The sequence below is a fragment of the Malus domestica genome, chromosome 16, assembly GCF_042453785.1.
Source record: "Malus domestica chromosome 16, GDT2T_hap1".
In the NCBI taxonomy this organism is placed as follows: Eukaryota; Viridiplantae; Streptophyta; class Magnoliopsida; order Rosales; family Rosaceae; genus Malus; species Malus domestica.
This window is the reverse complement of record NC_091676.1, coordinates 30,891,833-30,901,495: the sequence shown is the minus strand read 5'-3', so window position 1 is coordinate 30,901,495 and position 9,663 is coordinate 30,891,833. Positions and strand designations below refer to the sequence as shown.

Sequence of the window (9,663 nt, the reverse complement as noted above, 5' to 3'; positions counted from 1 at the left end):
ACCCATATTGCCCATGGGTCGGCCCCCGCTTCCCATTGGGTTCCTCAAATAGGCCTTGAATGCCTTAAAGACAAGCCCACCATGATGTTATTTATCACCGACACCATGTGCCCCGTCCGTCCTCGTCCTCATCAGCAATCAAAATTCGAGCTGCTGCTTACTCCACCGTAGTCAGAATCGAGCCAACCGAGCCAGTTGTGGTGCAAAATGAGGCCGTCAATAGCAAGAAACACGACGGGCCCATCAACAATGAGCGACACTCCCTTCCACAGCGAGCAGTGTCCCTTGTAGCAAACAGTAACGGTAGTCCAACAACTTTGTCCGCGATGACCCACAACTGCCGATGGTGACCAGACCCGACCCCTGCAACTCCAGCGAGTTTGGACCAGATCCATCAAGCTCCTTCTATTCTCCTTCCCGTTGCCCTGTGATGGTTAGTGAAGAGGCTGACGTGGTGGCAGAGATGAAGCCTGAGCCGTAAACATTGTCGATGACTCTGCTTGCTACAAACTGTTTCATGTGCGAGATCTGCAGCTCGACCAGCGGGGCACAACTGCCATGGAAGCTAAAGCAGCAAACGAGCAAATAAGTATGGAAACCAAGCCTTAAGTAATCCTGCAACTATGGTAATTCAAGCTCTAACTGACGAAAATTCTTCCAACCTCGACAATGTGGACGAGAGACCGGAGAAGCAGTCACAAATCATTGATGATGAAAAGGCAAGGAAGCAGAAGGAAATAAATGATTGGCTTCCAATTACTTCGTCAAGGAATGCAAATTGGTGGTACGCAGCTTTCCACAATGTCAATTCCATGGTTGGAGCTGGTGTCCTAGGTCTTTCCTTTGCAATGTCCAATCTCGAATGGGGTCCAGGATGTGTTGTAATGGTGCCCTCATGGGTGATCACTTTGTTCACGTTGTGGATAATGGTTAAGATGCATGAAATGGTTCCCGGCAAGCGGTTCGATAGGTACCATAAGCTAGGGTAACACGCCTTCGGTGAAAAGCTTGGCCTCTGGATTGTGGTGCCTCAGTAGCTCATATGCGAAGTTGGTGTCAACATTTTGTACATGGTCACAGGTGGACAATCCCTGCAGAAGATCCATAAGATAGTGAAGAAAGATAAGGATCCCATCAAGCTCACCTACTTCATCATGATCTTTGCCTCCGTGGAATTTGTCCTCTCCCATCTCCACCAACTTCAGTGACCACCATCAAACGACTAGTCGGTCATAAAGCTCGACGCCTTGCACCACCTCGAGCTCGTCATTCAGGCCACCATGATCAAAATCAGCGAATAACTTCAATAACCGCCGTCGAACGACTAGCCGGTCATGAAGCTTGACACCTTACACTCTGCCTCAAGCTCTAGCTGCCTCTGTACCTCCACCATGGCTGTTGCCTTGGAATATGATAACAAAACCAAAATGTATCAACTTACATCTACTTGCCTTTGTTGCTGCCTGTGAATGTGATTAACAAAACCAAAGTTTTTCAACTCACACCTACTTGCCTCCCTGCTCCGTGCCTAGCCTCTTACTACTCCAAGCTCCTCTGCATTTCTCCCTACACCCTGTAGGGATATATAGAACAGAAAGGGAAGGTGTTGGCTGACAAAAACAAAAAAAAAATAATATGAAGATTTCAGGAATAGTGTATGGCACCATGTGAAGGATTGTAAGTGGGATTAAGCTGCAGGACAAAGGCACATGTTCAAAAGTGACCCATCAACACATTTGACGTGAGTTCACGCATGCCAATTCAAAGGTGGAGCTCACATTTTTTTCTAAAGAGGAATGATATCTTATGCAAATTCAAGCATCCATCAAGGGATCCAGCAGTGTCAATGTACCATACTCATCATCAGAACATGTACACACACGCAAAAAGAAGGTGCAAGCTACTGTTAGCAAGTCAAGAAAGAAAAAGGAAATGGGTGGTGGCAACAGAATGATGCACTAGTCACCATCTAAAAGGAAATGGGTGCACTAGTCACTATCTAAAAAGAAATGGGTGCATCAGGCACCATCTAAAAAAAAAAAAATGAAGTAACACATCTTAGTCAGATGTACGTTTTAGCACAACATACTGAATAAAATAAAGCATGTCCATTGATATCTCTAAGACATTACAAGTGCGTGAAAAAAAAAGGAGCCTTCACAAATGTCACTTATGTGAAACCTCAGTACTTGGAGTCTTAGTACTCGGCGGAACCCTAAAAGATAGAGGCACTGAAGATAGCTTATTTGAAGCTTCAATACTTGGTCGAACTCCAGATGACGAAGGCAAAAAATGCCTCTAGAATACATCCACAAACTTCCGATGGTCACTTTGAATCCGACCTTCGGAGTCCAGCAGCCGATCAAGCTTCCTCTTTATGCCCGTCGAATAACTATTTGAAAGCACATGCAACTCTCTATTCTCGCGCTTGAGCTGTCTAATCTCTTGACTAAAAGCTGCTACCTCAGCTGTCAATGATTCAACCAGGCGAGCCCGAGCAAGTAAGCGTTGGCCCATGTTGGAAACAGAGTTCGCACACTGGACACTGAGAGCCTGGGAATCTTGAACAGCTAGCTCATCGGACCGTCATGAAAGTATCCTATTATCTCTAGGAGTGATGAGGTTCCTAGCTACAACCGTAGCTGTCGTTGCATCCCTCATCACAGAGTCTTCAACTGTAAAAGAGCCATTAGAAGAAAAGAAGGACGGGCGCCATATATTACCCTTACACGGTGCACCCGTGTCACTGCTGAGACTCAAATCTAAGCAAATGTTAGACGGGTTAGCCATTTTCAAAAATGGTAAAAGAAAATAGTTGGAGGGAGTAAAATCTCAGGAATACAACAAAGACAATTTTTCAAGGGCGGGCAATCTTCAAAGTGTGCATGTCGAATGCAATTGACACCTCTTAAAAAAAGAAGAGGCAACACAACCACTTGTTCAAAAAAAAATCGAAGAGACACCACTTTTCGAATTTCAAAACCCGGATTTTCCTGCGTAAAGTCCATCAACACTTTTCATATGCAGTCTCAGCTTTCGGCTATCACGTGTAACTTTGTCAGAAATCACTAACAAAGTTGAAAACGTGTGAAGTCCATTATTCCAACTACCACTCTTTTGGCCGACAAGCGTGGGTGACAAGGCCACATCCACACTGCCATTTGCTATCTCGAACTTCCTATATAGTTCGACCTTCATCCTCCATGGCAAGGCACACATCCAAAACGCCTGACTCTTCTTCCTTGCCAAATGCATCTGGAACCAAACCCTTCAACATACTCAGTTTTCTTCCTCCCTGAAAATAAAAACGCCTGACTCTTCTTCCTTGCCAAGAGTACATCTGTAACTAAAACCTCTCAACATACTCAGTTTTCTTCTTCCCTGGAAATACCTTTTCAACCAAGTCACACCAGAACAAAGGTATCTTATATCACTAGGGTTGAGAGCAAGAGTATCTCCTAGCATGCTTTCTCCCTATCATTTTCTTTGTCCTCCCTCTTCATTGCAGGACAAGGAGAAAGAGAGCAATCAACCGGCACTTGGAGTCAACCTTCCAATTTGGAACCGACTGCTTAGAAACCTCTTCCCTGATTGCTTACCTAGCATCGCCTTCAACTTATCTTCAACCGTTGATGTACTTCCAGAGAAGACACCACATCTGCCTGGAAAACAAAAGATGCAAGTGAAGATGATACATCGAAGCATGTGGAGACAAACGCAACAAAATACATGCTGGTTCATCCGCTACTTCTTTAAAAGCAAACGTATCTCATATCATCAGGGTAGAAAGCAAGAGTATCTCATATCATGCAATCTCCCTGTCTTTTTCTTCATCCTTGTTCTTACCTGTAAAGACAAAGATAAAGAAAGCAACATGTCGAAACCTCCACTCGAGTTCCTGGTAAGGAACCGACTGCCTGGAACCTTCCTGAGTGTTTCAACATCTTATGCTTCCAGAGAAGATACCACATCTGCCTGGAGAATAAAAGAAGCAAGTGAAAATAATGCATCGAAGCATGTAAAGGCAAGCGCAACAAATACATGTGCTGATCATCCGCTACTTCTTTAAAAGTAAAAGTATCTCATATCATCAGGGTCGAAAGAAAAGGTATCTCATATCATGTTTTTCCCCCATCATTTCCCTTGCCCTTGCTCTTGCCTGCAGAACAAGGAGAAAGAAAGCAATCAGTCGGAACCCGAAATCAAACCTCCGATCGGGAACTGATTGCCCGAAACCTTTGCCTAGTTGTTTACCTAGCATTGCTCTCGAGTGCTCATCTTCTACTGTTGGCGGGTCTCAAATTACCTCAACAAATACTTCAAGACAGTTGATATGATGTTGGATCTTTACACTGAAGCTGCCAAGCATGGATGAGTGGCTGAAAAGTGATGCTCCGAATGACCATTGAAAGGTAAAAGGTTGCGCACCACTTCGGCTAGGTGAAATAAACAAGCAAAGAAGAATGCAACACGAAGAGCTGGAACAAATCATTATGGCAGGACACCCTTTTCGGAAAAACTGCATAATCCAGACGGAGGAGTCTAAATCAAATCCAAGCCCGCCGTTGTTGCTGTAATCAAAGAGCTCGAGAAGCTTCAACAGCCTTTCGTTGGTACTGTCGCCAAAGAGCAAAGTCTCAACAACCCTTGAAGATCATACCGTTAACCAAACTGCTCAGGGTTCATATGAAAATGCTGCGAACTTCCTTGATCTTTCAAAGCAAATTCTTTGTAGCATCTTAGCCCCTGACCTTCTTCAATATGAATGGGAAAGATTGAACAAAGAAACAGGCCATCACCTCTGCCTCGTGCCTGCCTGCTAGATGTTCAAACCCTGAAAATTACTCAAGATCAAGCCCCAACGGCCCTTAAAGAAATCACAAGTCGGATTCAAGATCAAGTGTCCACCACCCTCGAATCAAATCCAGTTCAAGATTAAGTCTGTGGAAAGTCCATCGGAGGAAACCAAAAAACCCTCCAACCTAGTTCAAGATCAAAGCTGTGGAAAGTCAACAAGCGCAACAAAATACGTGCCGATTCATCCATTACCGAAGCCAAGGATCATCTACCACATGAAGCTCCTTGTGGTCCAAATTTCATCCAAGATCAAGCTTCAACAGCCCTTGAAGAAATTTCAAACAAAATGCAAGAACAAGCCTCAACGGCACTTAAAGAAACTCCCAGACTAATTCAAGATTAAGCCTCACGACCCTTGGATCAACATCTACATTAAGGGACTTCAAAACGCATCTTCTACACATGACAAGCACATGTATACGACGCGCCTTGAAGTGGGAGCATTTGTAGACATTGAAATTTCGGTGAAATAAGTATTGACAATTGTATTAAAATTACAACCCCCCATTCATTTCACCTACATCATACATTCATTTCACCTACATCATACACTCACTTCACATACATCATATACTCACCTCACCTACAATACACACTCATCCCACCTACAACATCCACTTACTTCATCAAACAAATGAATGGTAGTGATTCATTCTCAAAGACTATAAATAGGCTTATTCATCAAGCAAAGAGAGGGGATTTTACATACACTTCCTTGACTCCCAAATTGGAAAAGAATTGACACCAATTCATAACCAATTCACCTCACACCAAAAACTAGAAGCTTTGAAACTCCAAGGCTCCCAAGCAAATCCCGAAGGATCGAGAAAGCTCTCTTCGTTCTTCGTCAAATCCTCATTCAAAATCAAGCCCCAACGGCCCTTGAAGAACTTCCACTAATTCAAGATCAAGCCCCGACGACCCTTGAAGAAAGTGTTCATCATTCATCATTCGTTCATCCCTAGATCAAGCCCCGACGGCCCTTTGGATCAACAACGTCAACAAATCCACACAACTGTTTATCCTAAGATCAAGCCCCAATGGCCCTTTGGATCAACAACATCAAATCCACCCATTACAAAGATAGAATCAGAGGCTAAATTTGTAGAAGAGATTGTAACCCCTAAATCATCAATACAAATATTATTTTGTACACGTGTTCTTGTCTCGTTCATCGCAGGAATTCCCGTGTTTACAGTGAGCTTGAGTATCCTCGAGTTTCTTCATGCTCCATGTTCTACCTAGTACAGTATAAGAAGGAACACCCTGTGAGCCACATCGCGAGTAAACACTATGCCAGATTCAGGTCTTCAGTGTTCGTTAGAATGTGGACCCAATTATAGACTTGCACCCACCTGTTAGCCATTTTCTCAGAGCACTAAAACGTGAGAAAATGTTTCCCCAAGGGTTGATGAGGGAGTGCATTGCATGAGTGCCTGGTTCATGACTGGTTCATGACTGGTTCAATGGCTACTCGTCAAGATGCATTTGGGTCCTCAGCTTCTGTCCTGCTTTAGTACACCTCAAGGAGTTGACTCATCAAGGGGGATTATTGCGCGATGATGCTGCTTAAGTCTCTAACCTACCAGGATAAGTATGGATCGCCTTTTGAAATGGAGGAGCTTGTTTGCAGAAAAATAAGGCAAAAATATTCTCGGTTCAATCGCCAATCTGATGGTCGAAATTCAGGTCGACTAAATTGGTCTGGAATGGGAGCCAAGTTGGTATAAAGGTTCGAGCGCACATGTCTATAGCTGGGTCAGCTTGGCCCTTCTAATCGTGGGATATAGCACATTGGGCACGTGCGTGGGCTGGCTACTATACTACAAGGGCTTGGCCTTAGGCTGTTGGGCTTGCAATAGTTGTTGTAGTGGGCTGCTAGACCTCATGCATAGGACATGCTTTCTTTGCTGGCTAAGCCAGCTCTTTTGCCTCCTGCACGTGAGCCTAAGGGTTTTGGGTTTGCTAAGTAGCACGGTCTACTAGCTGGTGGCCACGTGATGGCTGCTGGGCAGTGGCCGTGGTGATGGTTGTGCTCTATTCTCTGACCCACCGTGTCATTCATCATGGTTTCGAAATTTTCTACTATTGTTTCTTTTCTCTAGGGACTGATAAAAAAAATTTCTCAAAAAAAATTCAATGATACTGCGTGTGAGTAATTCAACGTAACAGAAAATTTCAAAAGTACACTACTACAAAAGAGGCTATCACCGGCAATGTAAAAATCGATAAGAAACCCCAATTACTATCAGATTTTTGGTAAAAATCCGACATCAAATCGTGCAATGTCGGATAGGGGAATCGACACCATTGCTAGCGTCACGAAAAGGGTATTGACATCGGTTAGTCCCCTTAATCCACCACAAAGAAGGAAAGCAATATAAAATAAAAACAAATAGTAGCGTCGGTTAAAAATGACATCGAGGCTCACGTCAGATAAAGGCAACATTAAGTATTGACAATGACTGTTGGATGGAGCAAACTGGTGTCAGTCCTAACTGACACCACCTAATAATTTGATAATAAAATAACCATTATAATGTCGCCCATAAGCGACGCCACAAACTATTAATAATAAAAAAGTCTGTTTCAGTTTTAACTGCTTCGTTCACTACTTCGTTCATGCATTTCTGCAAATATACTATACATTATTCACTGCTTCGTTCCATCTCCTAACAGAGAAATCACTAGCTCCTGAACAATTGCTTACACATTCAGGTTATCTAATGCACATAAACCAAACACAATATATATTAAAATAAAAAAAATGGAAGAATTGAAATTTATAAAAATTAAAACAATAAAATAAAAAAGATGAAGCTTAATTACCCCAAATGAAAAGCGACTCATCTGAGGCAGCAGAGGCAGTGTGCTCGCAGTCACAAGCAATGTCCAGCCATCGCCAATTAGCCCCTGCCATGCACCCAAAAAGCTCTGGAGAGCTGCTTTGGGATCTTCAACTGCTGCTTCTTCCCATTCTGATCCGACTGCTCGGACTTGCTATATCCCCACACGTAAATCGCCTTATTCGTCAAAATGCTCACTGGCCGGTTGCGACTAAGAAGCTCATCAATGTCCATTTCCATAAATTCCCTTCACAAACTGAACCACAAAGTTTCAAGTCAACAAATTTGACAAAAAATTAACAAATTTTAATCCAATTGAAGGAGAAATGTGAGAGATTTACAAAATAGGTTCTCTGTTTGGTTACCGAGGAAATGGATGAGTGGTGAATTGGGATTTTATCGGTAGCCAACCTGAGAGGGGCGGAGAGAGAGAAAGTGAGTGGCGGAGATACTTGAGGACTCAAAGCGGACGAGGAAGAAAGAAGCAAGAAAACCGAAAAAATTTCTCACAATTTGGGGAGGGGAAGTTTTGTAGTTACTAGCTGATGGGATGAGAAAAACCAATAAATAAAATTTGAACTTCCTTTTTATTTTGAGAAGTGTGCCGGAGTGTTGTGAAACTTTTAAATTTCAAGGACATTTGAAATTTTGCAAAATTCTTGTCCTGCGCCTTCTCTAAATTTTGCTGTTAAGTGTGTGTGATTTCACCACTTCCTTTTTAAAAATATTTATTAGTGTTTGCTACAACCGACACCGGGTCCTAAAATATTTAAAAATAATTATTAGCGTCGGGTAGAAGCGACATGATTCTTTTTTTAACCGACACTAACCTTATGTCGATTGAAAGCGACACGGTTTTCTTTTTATACGACACCACCATTTAAAAAGATTAAAATCTATGTCGGTTATAAATGACATTAACAGTCTATGTCAGTTATTAGCGACATAGACAGTTTATGTCGGTTATACTCGACATTAATTCTGACACCATGTAAAGAAGATGTCGAAAATGTCTTATCCGCCAGTATGTTATATAAAACTGACACCAGCCACCGACACAATAAGCCACTTTTGTAGTAGTGGTAAAATGCAAGAGCCTTCTTCGAGCGTTTGAATCAAGCTCTTAATGAAAGCACCAATTTTTGGTAGCAAATTTTTGCCGTCTTCAGTCTTGATGAAAAAGTACATACAAAACTATCAACACCTTTGATCAAAATCCAAAGCCTCACGCGCCCACACGAAGTGAGAAATGGGAGCTTTGGCCAATGGATCTTCAATACCTAATTTAATTTCTCTTAAAAGAGTGAGTGCTTAAGGCTTGTATGTGTAGTAAAAGCTTACCAGAATTTGGTGGAGATTGAGGTATTTATAGGAGGTAGTGACCGGCCATGGTGTAGCTTTTGCCTTACAGATGGCAGCCTTCTATTGGCCAAGTTATGTCATTGGTAGGATGCGCAAGGAAATGATATTTTCAAGATAGTAATTAGGAGAGAATATCTTAAAATAAAGGTGAGAATATCCCTAATTGATTGCAATAAGGATTCCTTACTTGATAGAGTTGGTCTTCAATTCAGAATGTATTAAAGATAGAATTTAATAATTAATCCTATCTTTAAGGCCTTTAACTTTTCCACGCCACGAGTAGGGGAACCTTGAGCAGTTATAGTCCACTGCCTACACTTCTAGAGATAATGAGTTGAGCTGTGAATATAAATGTGTTGCCTCTAGGATTCTTGGGATTATTTTGTCTCCACACCCTTTACCTCAAGCATGATCAACACTTACTGTTTAATCTTTATTGGCTGAAATTTCAATTGTATAAATGTAATACCTTAATTACTTTCTTGTTATCTCCCTCTTGTTCTTCCATGGGGTTGCATTTATCTGACGCATTTTCTATTCGAATAAATGACAACACCAATTGTTGGATAACTAGTTATTATTATTTATGATTTGATCG

General features: G+C 42.2%; 1 pseudogene; it reads left to right on the top strand.

Moving 5' to 3' along the window:
* Nucleotides 1–623: 623 nt before the first annotated feature.
* Nucleotides 624–1,208, top strand: LOC114822302 (lysine histidine transporter 1-like; annotated as a pseudogene).
* The last annotated feature ends 8,455 nt before the right edge of the window (nt 1,209–9,663 follow it).